Raw genomic sequence first — 15,737 nt, 5'->3', positions numbered from 1 at the left:
AAAAGTGAACGATGTGTATGTATCATGAAGTTTTGCTTGCTATTCAGCCAACAACGTCAATGCAGCTATCAAGTCAATCCTCTAAATTCACCCGAATAAAATATCTGAAAGTGATCGTGACTAGATTTAATCTAATTTCGCTCTGAGCCAATAACGTCAATGCAGCTATCAAGTCAATCCACTAAATTCACCCGAATAAAATATCTGAAAGTGATCGTGACTAGATTTAATCTAATTTCGCTCTGAGCCAATAACGTCAATGCAGCTATCAATTCAATCCACTAAATTCACCCGAATAAAATATCTGAAAGTGATCGTGACTAGATTTAATCTAATTTCGCTCTGATTAGTTAGTCAACATTTAATAATACCTGTATATTGTCAATCACTAAAATTAATTGTTTGCGTTGCTGTTAATCTGATGGATTTTGCATGTCCTTGGTTTTATTTATTTGTTCAGGGGCCTATACATGAGGTTAATTGTACCATATTATCCTGGAGGCACATTTACCAGCCTGGTCTCATAAACTAAAGGCAGTGGTGTAAAAGTACTTAAGTAAAAATACTTTAGAGTACTACTTAAGTTGTTTTGGGGTGTATCTGTCATTTACTTTACTATTTATATTTTTGACAACTTTTCCTTTTACTTCACTACATTCCTAAAGAAAATAATGTACTTTTTACTCCATACATTTTCCCTGACACCCAAAAGTACCCATTTTGACAGGAAAATTGTCCAATTCACACAATTATCAAGAGAACATCCCTGGACATCCCAATTGCCTCTGATCTGATGGACTCACTGAACATAAATGCTTCATTTGTAAATGATGTCTGAGTTTTGGAGTGTACCCCTGGCTATCTGTCAATAAAAAATACAAATCAATTGTGCTGTCTGGTTGACTTAATATAAGGAATTTGAATATGTTAATACTTTTACTTTTGATATTTAAGTACATTTTTGCAATTCCATTTACTTTTGATACTTAATTAAGTATATTTAAAACCAAATACTTTTAAACTTTTACTCAAGTAGTAGTTTACTGGGTGACTTTTACTTTTATTTTCTATTAAGGTATCTTTACTTTTACTCAAATATGACAATTTAGTACTTTTCCCACCACTGACTAAACGTAACATAGTATGGTTACAATAGAGAGAAGGTTAATTAAGGCAAAAACAAAAGTAGGGTTTTTGGTCAGGGTGGATGGATGGGCGTATACCGCAAACATCTAGCAACCCAAAGGTTGTATTCGAATCTCATCACGGACAACTTTAGCTAATTAGCAACTTTTCCACTACTTACTACTTTTTAGGTACTTTGCAACTACTTAGCATGTTTGCTAACCCTCCCCCTAACCTTAACCCTTTAACCTAACTCCTAACCTTAACCCCTATCCTAGCTAAAGATTACCCCCAAACTAACATTAGCATTAGCCACCTACCTGATGTTAGCCACAACAAATTTAATTTGTAACAGATCATAAGTTTTGCAAATTTGCAACATATTGTACGAATTGCAATTGGTAACATATACAAATTGTAATTTGTAACATATCATATGAAATGGAAGACAGACAGCCACAAATGAATACATACCATACGAAACATAAAATATCATACTAATCATACTGCCGGATGTAGGTTTACTATGTTACGTCTACCCCTGAGTCAAGGTTGCAGTCCAACCCATTCATGCACTCATTTGCTTGCTGAAATCTATCCCACCATGACATATAGAACCACCCACTGGGCTAAATGGAAACGAGTGGGCTCGTTTGAGCGGTAAGGCAAAAGAAACCGACTGTAGATGAGAGTCAAGGAGTGCAGTTGGGGGAGGTGCATCTGTGACAGCTGAAAGTCGGACACTGATGTTTTCCAACAGCAAGGCTCAGCGCAACATGGCAGTGTTGCCATTGTTTATAAAAGTTGTTCTTTATAATGTTTAAATAAACATGTCTCCAACACCCATATCACATACTCACAAACTGAAAATATAAGTGTGTATATTGTACAATCAATTTGTGAGAGATAAGGCCTCAAATATCATATTCATTTGTACATATCCACTATATACATGAATTGAGGCAAAGTTGGTTCCTGTTTCAGTCACGTCTTTGGTTATGTTTGCGTGGGTAAAACAAAAACACCCTAATGATAGAGCCTCCAACAATGTAGGTGATGGCTGCAGGATGAAGTTTGTGAAGAGCAACTGCAGAAACTTGCAATAGAATGAATTCAAAACATCATGACCTTTGAACCCATGATTTTTATAGTGTTCATGCAGTCGACATGTATGTTCAAGTTGGCAGGGGTGGAAAAAGTACCCAATTGTCATACTTGAGTAAAAGTCAAGATACCTTAATAGAAAATGACTCAAGTTAAAGTGAAAGTCACCCAGTAAAATACTAATTGAGTAAAAGTCTAAAAGTATTTGGTTTAAAATATACTTAAGTAAGTTTATTTAAGTATAATGCCCCTCTCCCCACAGGTGTGATTACTACTTCTGAGGGTTTAGAGCTTGAGGCAGTCACCTCATGCAAGTACTTGGGAGTATGGCTAGACGGTACACTGTCCTTCTCTCAGCACATATCAAAGCTGCAGGCTAAAGTTAAATCTAGACTTGGTTTCCTCTATCGAAATCACTCCTCTTTCACCTCAGCTGCCAAACTAACCCTGATTCAGATGACCATCCTACCCATGCCAGATTACGGAGACTACATTTATAGATTGGCAGGTAAGGGTGCTCTCGAGCGGCTAGATGTTCTTTACCATTCGGACATCAGATTTGACACCAATGCTCATTATAGGACACATCACTGCACTTTATACTCCTCTGTAAACTGGTCATCTCTGTATACCCATCACAAGACCCACTTGTTGATGCTTATTTCAAATAAAATAAAATCGTATTTGTCACATGTGCCAAATACAACATGTGTAGGCCTTACCGTGAAATGCGTACTTATAAGCCCTTAACCAACAGTGCAGTTCAAGAAAGAGTTAAGACGTTTTTTACCAAATAAACTAAAGTAAAAAATTAAAAAGTAACACAATAAAATAACAATAACGAGGCTATATACAGGGGCTACCGATACCGAGTTAATGTGCGGGGGTACAGGTTAGTCGAGGTAATTTCAACATGTACGTAGGTAGGGGTGAAGTGACTATACATAGATAATTAACAGTGAGTAGCAGCAGTGTGAAAAACAAATGGAGGGGGGTTGTCAATGTAAATAATTTGGTGGCCATTTGGTTAATTGTTCAGCAGTCTTATGGCTTGAAGCTGGCTTGAAGCTGTTAAGGATCCTTTTGGTTAAATACTTGGCGCTCCGGGACCACTTGCCGTGCAGTAGCAGAGAAAACAGTCTGGAGTCTGACAATTTTGGGGGATTTCCTCTGACACTGCCTATTATATGGGTCCTTGCTACCATGTTGTTGTCATGTTGTGTTGCTACCATGTTGTGTTGTCATGTGTTGCTGCCTTGCTATGTTGTTGTCTTAGGTCTCTCTTTATGTAGTGTTGTCTCTCTTGTTATGATGTGTGTTTTGTCCTATATTTAAAAATATATACATATATATTTATCCCTGCCCCCGTCCCTGCAGGAGGCCTTTTGCCTTTTGGCAGGCCGTCATTGTAAATAAGAATTTGTTCTTAACTAACTTGCCTAGTTAAAAAAAGGTTAAATAAATAAATAAATAAGTATCTAAAGTAAATGTAATTGATAAAATGTACTTAAGTATCAAAAGTAAAAGCATGAATCATTTAAAATTCCTTATATTAAGCAAACCAGATGGCACCATTTTCTTGTTTTTTTTTTAAATGTACGGATAGCCAGAGGCACACTCCAACACTCAGACATAATTTACAAACAAAGCATTTGTTTTTAGTGAGTCCTCCAGATCAGAGCCATGGATGTTCTCTTGATAAGTGCGTGAATTGGACCATTTTCCTGCCCTGCCAAGAATTCGAAAGTACTTTTAGGTGTCAGGAAAAATGTATGGGGTAAAAAATACAAAATTTTCTTTAGGAATGTACTGAAGTAAAAGTAAGTTGTCAAAAATAAAAATAGTAAAGTAAAGTACAGACACAAAAAAAACTACTTAAGTAGTACTTGAAAGTATTTTTACTTAAGTAATTTACACCACTGCAAGTTGGACCATTTTTATCCCCAAATTGGACCATTTTTACCCCCCCCCCCCCAAGAACGAAACGTCAAGAGAAAACACAATGACGTCACGTCATGCGCCGACGCAGGATTCTGACGTGAAGAATCTCACCTGTTTCAAAATGCCTGCTTTCTGTGTTGTTGTCATGTGCTGAGTTGCTGATTTATTGGCAAGCACCATTTGTTTTTTTTTTAAATATTCTAACAATATCAAAGCGTTGAACAAAGTTAAACAAGTTAACGGTGCAGAACTTATCGCAATGGCTCAAAGAAAGAAGAAGCTGATGAAGAAAAATATACACATTGGCCACCGGGAGCATGACGAGTCGGATGGTGGGGACTTCGAAGTTGCTGCTAAAATAGAACCATTTCATGTTTATGTTATTGTAGCTAGGTAAACAAACGTTCCGCTTACCTCCGTTAATAAACGTTTAGCAACAGAGACCATCGGGGTTGTCACTAGTTGCCACAAAGTCAAAATTGTCTTTGGTAAAAACTAATGAAAACAAATATTTTTGGGGGGTCAGTATTTAAGCTTAGGCATAAGGTTAGCATTGTGGTTGGGGTTAATTCTAGGGTTATGTTTAAAATCAGATTGTATGAAGAGAGATTGTGGTAATAGGTGGGGTTTAGCCATTTGTGGTTGTGTAAACTAGTGACGACCCAGAATCAGCGTAATAAATATGCCTCTTTTGTGGGTCTTTGTAATGTCAGGTCTAGAATTGATTTATTGCCAATTACATGAGAATTTTAAAGTCATGCTAGATTTGGTTTTGAGTGTGATATGATTATGAGCTTATCCATCTCCATAATGACAATGTTATTTTATGTAATATGTTTTTCAGCCTGGAAGACAGTTACCTCGGTTCCCTGGAGCTTCATCAGAGTGTCTGTCTGATGTGGAACCTGACACCAGGGAGCTGGTCAGAGCTCAGAACAAGAAGAAAAATAAGTCTGGGAGCTTCCGGTCCATAGGTAAGAAATTGTGGTAGGCTTACCTGTAGGCCATCTTTTTGAGACAATTACAGATTTTATACAGCAATGTGTCCTGTGTATGTCCTAACCTCCATATTTTGGTAATTGCAGGTCTCAGTTACCCAGTTTTTAAAGGGGTCATGAAGAAGGGGTACAAAGTCCCTACTCCAATCCAGAGAAAGGTATGCAATTGCCCTTGGATCTTTACATTTCACTGATATATCAGGTAGATTATTTACAAGACCTCTCTCTCCTCCTTTCAGACTAGCCCAGTGATTCTAGATGGAAAGGACATGGTTGCCATGGCAAGGACAGGCAGTGGGAAAATAGCTGCGTTCTTGGTGCCCATGTTTGAGAATGTACAAAGGCCCCCCAGGCCCAGACAGGGGCCAGGGCTCTCATTCTGACCCCCACCAGAGAGTTGGTGCTGCAAACCATGAAGTTCACCAAAGAGGTCAGGATAGGCTTTTCATAGTCTATTTTTCATCCACCATTTTACACTATAATATACATATTTGTACATAAACTAGGGCCAAGACGATAACCGTATTGCGATAGTCATTAGTATCGTGACAAGGAAACAATCCACAAAGCGGATTTCACTTCTTTAGGAAAACAGCCATAATGTTGGAAAAGCATGATCCATTTTCCAAGCTATAGCGCACAATATTTTACATACAGCGGGTTTTTAAAGGCCCAAAGAGTTGTCTGCTTCATGTTTTCATTTTTGCATTGAAAAAAATATTGCCATATTGGTAACGTCACAGCCCTATTGTATTTAAAATAAATGTAAATGGGGTTAATCTTTGTCATTTTTTTAGGGACAGTATGTTTTGTTCGTTGGGCAGTACCAGAAAATAGTAACTATTAATTTTATTGTGTTTCAGTTGGGGAAATTCACTGGCCTTAAGACTGCTTTGATCCTTGGTGGAGACAGGTATTATTAATTAAATCTTCAGTCTTGTTGTGTTGAAAATTGTTTTTGTGCTTACAAGCATCAACTGTACATCTCGTTTCTTTTCAGAATGGATGATCAGTTTGCTGCACTTCATGAGACCCCAGACATGTATGTACACTATGGTTTTCACAATGTACTGCTGTAATTTGCTATAATGCAATTTGAAGTTATAATAAGGTTGTAGTTTTTGTTCTGTGCTGTTGATTTGAGTTATGTCTTCTGCCTACAGAATTATTGGTACCCCAGGTCGTCTGATGCATGTTGTCATGGAGATGAACCTGAAGCTACAGAGCGTGGAGTACGTTGTGTTTGACGAGGCTGACAGGCTGTTTGAGATGGGCTTTGCTGACCAGCTCCAGGAGATCATCCGGAGGCTTCCAGACAACAGACAGACACTGCTGTTCTCCGCCACCCTGCCCAAACTACTGGTGGAGTTTCCCATCAATGGCAATCTAAAGCCCACCCACAACCTATGCGTTCTTGTGAAGTCTTTTGATATTGAGTTGTGTAGGCAAGATGTGTAGTGCTCTGAAAGGATTGTGTTTTGTGCAGGGTTGGCGGAGCCAGTGCTGATTCGTCTGGAAGTGGACAGCAAGCTGAGTGAGCTGCTGAAGGTTAAGCTAATAGACTCGCTAAAACCCACATTCATACAATTTGAAGTTTGGTTACACTCAGTTGGATTCCCTTAATGTGTTGAAATGTGAAACCTGTGTTTGAGTCAATGACATAATATAAAAGTTGTAGCATAACATTGTATTTTCTCCTCTCCCAGCTGTCGTTCTTCCACCTGAGGATGGATGACAAGCCGGCTCTGCTTCTCCACCTGCTGAGGAATGTGGCGACGCCCCAGGAGCAGACAGTAGTCTTTGTTGCCACCAAACACCATGTGGAGTACCTCAGAGGTGAGAGCCTCGTGAATAGAAGGAGAATCTAGTCATTGAATAAGGTTTGGTTGTCCTCAGCCTTGTACCTTGTTTTGAATGTAACTCTGTGTTACCCTATGGTTAGCTGCTGTCCTCTGAGGGCGTGGAGTGTGCCTACATCTACAGTGCCCTGGACCAGACTGCCAGGAAGATCAGCATTGGTAAATTTTTCCCCCGCAAGGCCATGGTGCTGGTTGTTACAGACGTGGCTGCTCGTGGTATAGACATCCCCCTGCTGGACAACGTCATCAACTACAACTTCCCCTCCAAAGCCAAGCTCTTCCTGCATAGAGTTGGTGGGTAACACCAACAACAGGGGGAGCATTAGAACTATAATATGGCCAACATACTGTTTTAGGTTATCTTGAATTGTAACTTATGTACGTTGGAAAGAAAGGCCAATGACAACCATCTGAGTCAATGATATATAGTGTAATGAAATTAAATGAAATTCACCTTCCTCACCATTGTCTCATCTGTGGTTTTTCAACCCCATGTCGAGTTGCACGCGCAGGAGGCCGCGGTGGCGCTGCCTACAGCCTGGTGTGTACAGATGAGATACCTTTTGTCTTTGACCTCCATCTCTTCCTAGGGAGACCCCTTCAGCTGGATACACCTGACCATCAGCAAGGTACCAGCACTGGACATAAACATGTCATACACAGTGTGGGGGAATGGAGCCATTGCTCACCCCTGCAATTGTTTTATCACACTTGTTTTCTGTCATGGATACTCAATTCTCTTGCTTACTTTCATATATTTCTCTCTGTCCCTTCCTCATGCCTCTCACTCACTCTATCACTCTCTTTCTCCATCTCCTCTTAATTTCTATTTTTCTCTCCCTCCAGAGTCGGACGGTGTGTTTGGTCGTGTTCCCCAGAGCATCCTGGATGATGAGGAGTCCCAGCTGATCACGGCCCATTAGAGCTCTCATGAACTGCAGAACCTGCGCCGCATAGAGGACAACGCCTACAAGCAGTAGGCATCAGAAACACTTCGGAACAGTTTGTGCATATTTTGTGACGTTTTCGGACTGTTCGAGTACAATTTTTTTCTTTTCTTAGGCAAGCCAAATTTCGGTATCCAAGTCTACGCCCCTTCGTTGGTCATTGGTCAACAGTAGGGATTCTTCAAACAAGTATTTGTTGTCATTCAATGATAGACTACTTGTTTTCATGCAAAGTTTTTCACTTGAGAAATACTTCACTAAAACATCTTAGATGTAAAATTCCGCGACTAAGATCTCGGCAAAAAATGTCAGAATTAATAAACGTCAGAATTAATGACTGATTTCTTGTTATTTTATCTAGTTTGAGGAAGTACAGTGCCTTGCGAAAGTATTTGGCCCCCTTGAACTTTGCGACCTTTTGCCACATTTCAGGCTTCAAACATAAAGATATAAAACTGTCTTTTTTTGTGAAGAATCAACAACAAGTGGGACACAATCATGAAGTGGAACGACATTTATTGGATATTTCAAACTTTTTTAACAAATCAAAAACTGAAAAATTGGGTGTGCAAAATTATTCAGACCCTTTACTTTCAGTGCAGCAAACTCTCTCCAGAAGTTCAGTGAGGATCTCTGAATGATCCAATGTTGACCTAAATGACTAATGATGATAAATACAATCCACTTGTGTGTAATCAAGTCTCCGTATAAATGCACCTGCACTGTGATAGTCTCAGAGGTCCGTTAAAAGCGCAGAGAGCATCATGAAGAACAAGGAACACACCAGGCAGGTCCGAGATACTGTTGTGAAGAAGTTTAAAGCCGGATTTGGATACAAAAAGATTTCCCAAGCTTTAAACATCCCAAGGAGCACTGTGCAAGCGATAATATTGACATGGAAGGAGTATCAGACCACTGCACATCTACCAAGACCTGGCCGTCCCTCTAAACTTTCAGCTCATACAAGGAGAAGACTGATCAGAGATGCAGCCAAGAGGCCCATGATCACTCTGGATGAACTGCAGAGATCTACAGCTGAGGTGGGAGACTCTGTCCATAGGACAACAATCAGTCGTATATTGCACAAATCTGGCCTTTATGGAAGAGTGGCAAGAAGAAAGCCATTTCTTAAAGATAACCATAAAAAGTGTAGTTTAAAGTTTGACACAAGCCACCTGGGAGACACACCAAACATGTGGAAGAAGGTGCTCTGGTCAGATGAAACCAAAATTGAACTTTTTGGCAACAATGCAAAACGTTATGTTTGGCGTAAAAGCAACACAGCTGAACACACCATCCCCACTGTCAAACATGGTGGTGGCAGCATCATGGTTTGTGCCTGCTTTTCTTCAGCAGGGACAGGGAAGATGGTTAAAATTGATGGGAAGATGGATGGAGCCAAATACAGGACCATTCTGGAAGAAAACCTGATGGAGTCTGCAAAAGACCTGAGACTGGGACGGAGATTTGTCTTCCAACAAGACAATGATCCAAAACATAAAGCAAAATCTACAATGGAATGGTTCAAAAATAAACATATCCAGGTGTTAGAATGGCCAAGTCAGAGTCCAGACCTGATTCCAATCGAGAATCTGTGGAAAGAACTGAAAACTGCTGTTCACAAATGCTCTCCATCCAACCTCACTGAGCTCGAGCTGTTTTGCAAGGAGGAATGGGAAAAAAAATTCAGTCTCTCGATGTGCAAAACTGATAGAGACATACCCCAAGCGACTTACAGCTGTAATCGCAGCAAAAGGTGGCGCTACAAAGTATTAACTTAAGGGGGCTGAATAATTTTGCACGCCCAATTTTTCAGTTTTTGATTTGTTAAAAAAGTTTGAAATATCCAATAAATGTCGTTCCACTTCATGATTGTGTCCCACTTGTTGTTGATTCTTCACAAAAAAATACAGTTTTATATCTTTATGTTTGAAGCCTGAAATGTGGCAAAAGGTCGCAAAGTTCAAGGGGGCCGACCGAATACTTTCGCAAGGCACTGTATGTACTGGCTACGGCATCGCAAGATGTTTTTCAAGCACACCCGTTGGGCTAGGCGCCAGCTGTAAGGACGCATGAGGAAGCCTTTAGATGACTGACCTAGTAACTACTTTACCAGTGCACTTTAATGTGGGATTTTAAATCAATGAAGTTACTGTCTCAGTGGATCCTCATCAGATCTAGGGTTCTCATGAAAATCACACACATATGCTCCCTTACTCTTGCTATGATATTAACCCACATTGCTTTGGTCTATTTTCAGGGTCAGGCTTAGAGAAAATGGAACTGTAGCGCCTTCAAATAGTGGACTGCATTAAGGACTACAAGGCTAAAGCTGTGAGTTTACATCGGAAATGTATATTGGAAGCCATTCTCTATGAATGAATGAATGACTAACCTGTAGTAATACTGTTTAAACGACCACAGCACCTTTTCTCCAGACAATCTTTGAGATCATCTCGAACAGCAAGACCAACGCCAGCGTGGGGATGCGAGCCAAGCGTTCTAGGGACACGGCTGGTGGATAATTTCACCCAGAAGGTGGTGGTTCTGGCTGCAGAGGGCAGGTATCATGTTCCTGTCACTGCTCTGCCCTCCACACACCACACGACAGACCAGGAGGACAGTGAAGAGGAGGACCTTCAGGTTAGCACTAATACTCTAAGTATCCATCTACATGGTATAAAACCTAGCATGTACGTGTTCCATTGCAAGTCAATAATAGTGAATAGCACCACCACAGACAAAGTAGTATCATATTACCAATTATGCTGTACTTCTGTCATTTCTCCACCAGGGGGTGTTCTCTGAGGTAGTGGGGGGGAAGAGGAGGAAGCCCCAGGGCGAGGCGGAGAGGCCAGACAGTAAGAAGGCCAAACAGACTGGCCACGGTGAGAACTACATCCCCTACAGACCCAAAGACTTCAACTCTGAGAGAGGGTATGAGGAAGGCTGACTACACAGTCCATTCTGCTTTACAAAATACCTAAATAGTCATTCTGTGAATGTGGGATAATGGTGATATAACTTGGTGTTTGTTTGCAGACTGAGCCTGGGAACCGAAGGCATAACGTTTGAGCAGCAGGCTTCTACTGCTGTACTGGACCTGATAGGAGACAGACTCAACCAGCACAAACACACGATGAAGTGGTAAGAAGGAACACCATGAGACACACACACCATGCAACCTCACTTGACATATAAATCATCTCTCTGCAGAGATCGCTAGAGAAAGCGCTTTGTCAAAGAAACAGGAAAGGAGGCAGACCAGAAGAAGATGAGAACAGAGACGGGACAGATGATCAAGAAGAACTTGTATCCTTTTTGTCATCACAAACTGGTCTTTACTGATGAAAGCTATTAAAAAGGAAATGACAACACCCTCAGCTTACCGGTAAGTCCTCACTTGTAATTCTAAGGATGTTCCATCTCCTTGACCCTGTTTCTCAGCTATGAAGAGTGGAAGAAGAAGTACAAGGTGGATGACTGAGGGGGTGGAGATTCAGATGGAGAGGCTGGAGGCAGAGGAAGGAGGTGTGGAGGTAGGAGTGCACTTCATCAGAAGGCTCTAGCTAGAGTTTGGATCAGTTGTTTGTGATGGGTATGATGTGGGGTCTGTAAGTAAAGCAGACATTGATGCATCCCTTTGGGACATTCTCCAAGCTCCAGTCTTTGGGCTCTACTACTACCTAAGATCTATTCCAAAACACTTAGAAAAAAACTAGAGCAATGTCCAGTTTGATGTACTTTCAAAATTGCCATGTTTCTTTCAATACATCATGATAAAATAATGCTAAACAATTGAAATGCTTCCCTTCTCTTCTCTAACCCTGTCTCCCTCACCTCTCTTCCAGGCCGAGGCAGGCCAGACCAGGGCTGAGGTTGCCCATCCCGGGGGCCCAACTCCCAGCCCCTGGGTCCCCCAGGCCAGCAGAGGTGGTGGCTACCGGGGCCCGCGCTCAGAGCTGAAGAGCTGTGACCAGATCCTAAAGCAGCGCTGGAAGACAGAGAAACAGAGGTTCCTGCAGAGTGGAGGCTTGAAGAAGCTCCGGGGCATGGGCAAGCAGCGCCTCAATGACCAGAAGAAGTTTGGCTTCAGCCCTGATGTCCACAAGAAGGGCCAGATGAAGAGACTCTGAGGGAGGGGGTGATGAATAGATGATTGATGTGGAAAAAGAGGTAGTGAGAGTTGGAAGAATTGACGAGAAGATGAGGCAATGGATGGAGAAGCTTTGGATCCCAAGTTGGAGGGATATGGAAGGTGGATGTCAATAGTTTAAAGTTGCCTTTCTCTCCATGACCCCCCTACATCTGGACTGGTCGGTCAGTGCATATGTAGGAAGAGAAACACGCCGAGAAAGCCATTTGAGACTATTGAGATGCAGCCCAAGGGGTGCTTGCAGAGCTTTGTGTATGGCACTGCAGTGTGGTGTCATGGGAAGATCCGTGTCCACATTTTGTGTGCCCCTAGCCTGGGTGTGGACTGCATGACGGGGCTAGAGCGATTTGAAACTTGTATTTTGCAGATCTATTTGCATCAACCTATCCAGATGGATTGCCATGTCAATATATTTGTTTGTGTATATTATTAATTCAAAGCTAAAGTGTGATTGTGTTATCTGTGACTGTCATTCTTTATTATAAAGTCCTAGGAGGAGCAGAGAAACTCGTGACACGAGGTTGTACAAAGCTGCCCATTGTGCAGTGTGAAATTAATTTCTGTTTTTTCTGGGCAGTCGAACAGTTCGATGAGGTCAACCACATTTGTGCAAAGAATAACCTGCCAGTCTACCAGAAGGTGTCAGTAAAGCCTAGAGAGAGGTCTGCCAGAGGAACTTGGGTCACTACCAACATGTTTTCATTTCAGACATCTGTATTCATTTGACCCAGCTGACAGCGGAGCAACCAGAGGGGTGTTGAGAGATTGACTCCGGGACAAGAGTGGGGTGGAGATGGAGGTTCACTAGAATAAGGAGAATTGGGGAACGTTTCTGTCAGCAAAGAGCCACAAAGCCAACGTCCCGCCTCCCATCGCTCGGCTATAAGATAGCTGTGTTCTAAATACTTAACAGGACATGTTTGGGAAAGGGCTTTATAGTCGAGGGAGAAGTAATCGACATGATCAAAACTCTTTCTTCAAAACGTTTTTTTTTATTCTTTTTGTTACATTTTAATATACTACAAAAGTATTCATTTCATAAATGAATACACTAAAACATACATTAGATAAATACAGTCAGAATGTTTTTTGCAGATCATCCATATCCAATTGTTTTTGTTGACTGTAGCCAACACTGAACTTTACATACAGCATAGTTTATGTACAGAATATGTGAAGTTGAACAAACTAACCAAATCTATTTGCTGTGGTCCCTTTTTCAACTTTACAGGAAAAATATATATGTAACTTACCCTAAACCTAACAACAGGGTCAGAGATGCAGTGTGTTTTGAAGTCCTGCCATTGTACTACAGAGCAAGGGAGCTGACGTGACTGGAGAAACCCACTCCATCTGGATGTGGTTAGATGCAAGTTGTTTGATGATATGTGTACATGCTATCACACGTTATCTATGGTCAAAGTTATCTGTAGGCCAGCTCTGCCCGAATGAAGATTTGTGGCTTCCATTTCTGTTTGTGAATTTTCTCCAAGGAAAATGAAGACGGCTGCTAGGTACAGTGCCTTTGGAAAATGTTCTCGCCCCGTGACTTTATCCACCTTTTTGTTGTGTTACAGCCTGAATTTAAAATGTATTCAATTACCAAAAAAGTCACTAGCCTACACACAATACCCCATAATGTCAAAGTGGAATAATGTTTTTTTTTTTTTTACATTTGTACAAATGAATTACAAATGAAAAGCTGAAATGTATTGGGTCAATAAGTATTCAACCCCTTTGTTAGGACAAGCCTAAATACATTCAGGAGTAAAATTGTGCTTAATAAGTTGCATGGACTAACTCGGTGTGCAATAATGGTGTTTAACGTGATTTTTGAATGACTACCTCATATCTGTACCCCACACATACAATTATCTGTAAGTTTAATTGTAATGATTCAACCACAAATACCAGGTAGGTTTTCCAATGCCTTGCAAAGAAGGACACTTAGTGGTAGATGGGTAAAAATAAGAAAAGCAGACAATGAATATCCCTTTGAGCATGGTGAAGTTATTAATTACACTGAATACACCAGTCAGTACAAATATACAAGTCGTCCTTCCTAACTCAGTTGCCGGAGAGTATAAGGTAACCAACCGGTTGCTCAGGGATTTCACCGTGAGACCAATGGTGACTAAAACAATTACAGAGTTTAATGGCTATAATCGAAGAAAACAGGCTGGATCAACAACATAGTTACTCCACACTGCTAACCAAGTTAACAGGGAAAAGGAGGAAGCCTGTAGCAAATTAAAAATATTCCAAAATGTGCATCCTGTTTCCAAAAAGGCACAAATGTAATACTGGCAAATGTAGCAAAGCAATTGTTTTTCTTGGGACAAATCCAATAATTTTAAAATTATTATTATTCCTTTATTTCAACAAGGAACACAGACTGAGACCAAGGTCTCTTTTACAGCTGGGTCCTGCATATACAGTGGGGCAAAAAAAGTATTTAGTCAGCCACCAATTGTGCAAGTTCTCCCACTTAAAAAGATGAGAGTCCTGTAATTTTCATCATAGGTACACTTCCACTATGACAGACAAAATGAGAAGAAAAAATCCAGAAAATCACATTGTAGGATTTTAAATGAATTTATTTGCAAATTATGGTGGAAAATAATTATTTGGTCAATAACAAAAGTTTATCTCAATACTTTGTTATAGACCCTTTGTTGGCAATGACAGAGGTCAAACGTTTTCTGTAAGTCTTCACAAGGTTTTCACACACTGTTGCTGGTATTTTGTCCCATTCCTCCATCTCCTCTAGAGCAGTGATATTTTGGGGCTGTTGCTGGGCAGCACGGACTTTCAACTCCCTCCAAATATTTTCTATGGGGTTGAGATCTGGAGACTGGCTAGGCCACTCCAGGACCTTGAAATGCTTCTTACGAAGTCACTCCTTCGTTGCCTGGGCGGTGTGTTTGGGATCATTGTCATGCTGAAAGACCCAGCCACGTTTCATCTTCAATGCCCTTGCTGATGGAAGGAGGTTTTCACTCAAAATCTCACGATACATGGCCCCATTCATTCTTTCCTTTACACGGATCAGTCGTCCTGGTCCCTTTGCAGAAAAACAGCCCCAAAGCATGATGTTTCCACCCCCATGCTTCACAGTAGGTATGGTGTTCTTTGGATGCAACTCAGCATTCATTGTCCTCCAAACACAACGAGTTGAGTTTTTACCAAAAAGTTATATTTTGGTTTCATCTGACCATATGACATTCTCTCAATCTTCTTCTGGATCATCCAAATGCTCTCTAGCAAACTTCAGACGGGCCTGGACATGTACTGGCTTAAGCAGGGGGACATGTCTGGCACTAGAGGATTTGAGTCCCTGGCGGCGTAGTGTGTTACTGATGGTAGGCTTTGTTACTTTGGTCCCAGCTCTCTGCAGGTCATTCACTAGGTCCCCCCGTGTGGTTCTGGGATTTTTGCTCACCGTTCTTGTGATCATTTTGACCCGTTCTTGTGATCATTTTGACCCCCCTCTTGCCTGGAGCCCCAGATCGAGGGAGATTATCAGTGGTCTTGTATGTCTTCCATTTCCTAATAATTGCTCCCACAGTTGATTTCTTCAAACCAAGCTGCTTACCTATTGCAGATT

General features: G+C 41.0%; 1 pseudogene across 1 annotated transcript; it reads left to right on the top strand.

Annotated features, from left to right (window-relative positions):
• Positions 1-4,261: 4,261 nt before the first annotated feature.
• LOC110523591 (ATP-dependent RNA helicase DDX54-like) lies at positions 4,262-13,920 on the top strand (annotated as a pseudogene). The gene is made up of 20 exons (XR_016496444.1): positions 4,262-4,502; positions 5,015-5,144; positions 5,256-5,326; positions 5,408-5,598; positions 6,032-6,081; positions 6,169-6,210; positions 6,332-6,549; positions 6,655-6,716; positions 6,875-7,004; positions 7,109-7,321; positions 7,522-7,656; positions 7,874-8,003; positions 9,526-9,586; positions 10,183-10,308; positions 10,413-10,617; positions 10,769-10,911; positions 11,017-11,121; positions 11,191-11,286; positions 11,422-11,513; positions 11,826-13,920. The product of XR_016496444.1 is annotated as an ATP-dependent RNA helicase DDX54-like (transcript).
• The last annotated feature ends 1,817 nt before the right edge of the window (positions 13,921-15,737 follow it).

Source organism: Oncorhynchus mykiss, chromosome 5 (genome assembly GCF_057628025.1).
Source record: "Oncorhynchus mykiss isolate SJ-2025 chromosome 5, ASM5762802v1, whole genome shotgun sequence".
Lineage (NCBI taxonomy): Eukaryota > Metazoa > Chordata > Actinopteri > Salmoniformes > Salmonidae > Oncorhynchus > Oncorhynchus mykiss.
Note: the sequence above shows the minus strand (reverse complement) of the source record. Positions and strands in the feature narration are given on the sequence as shown.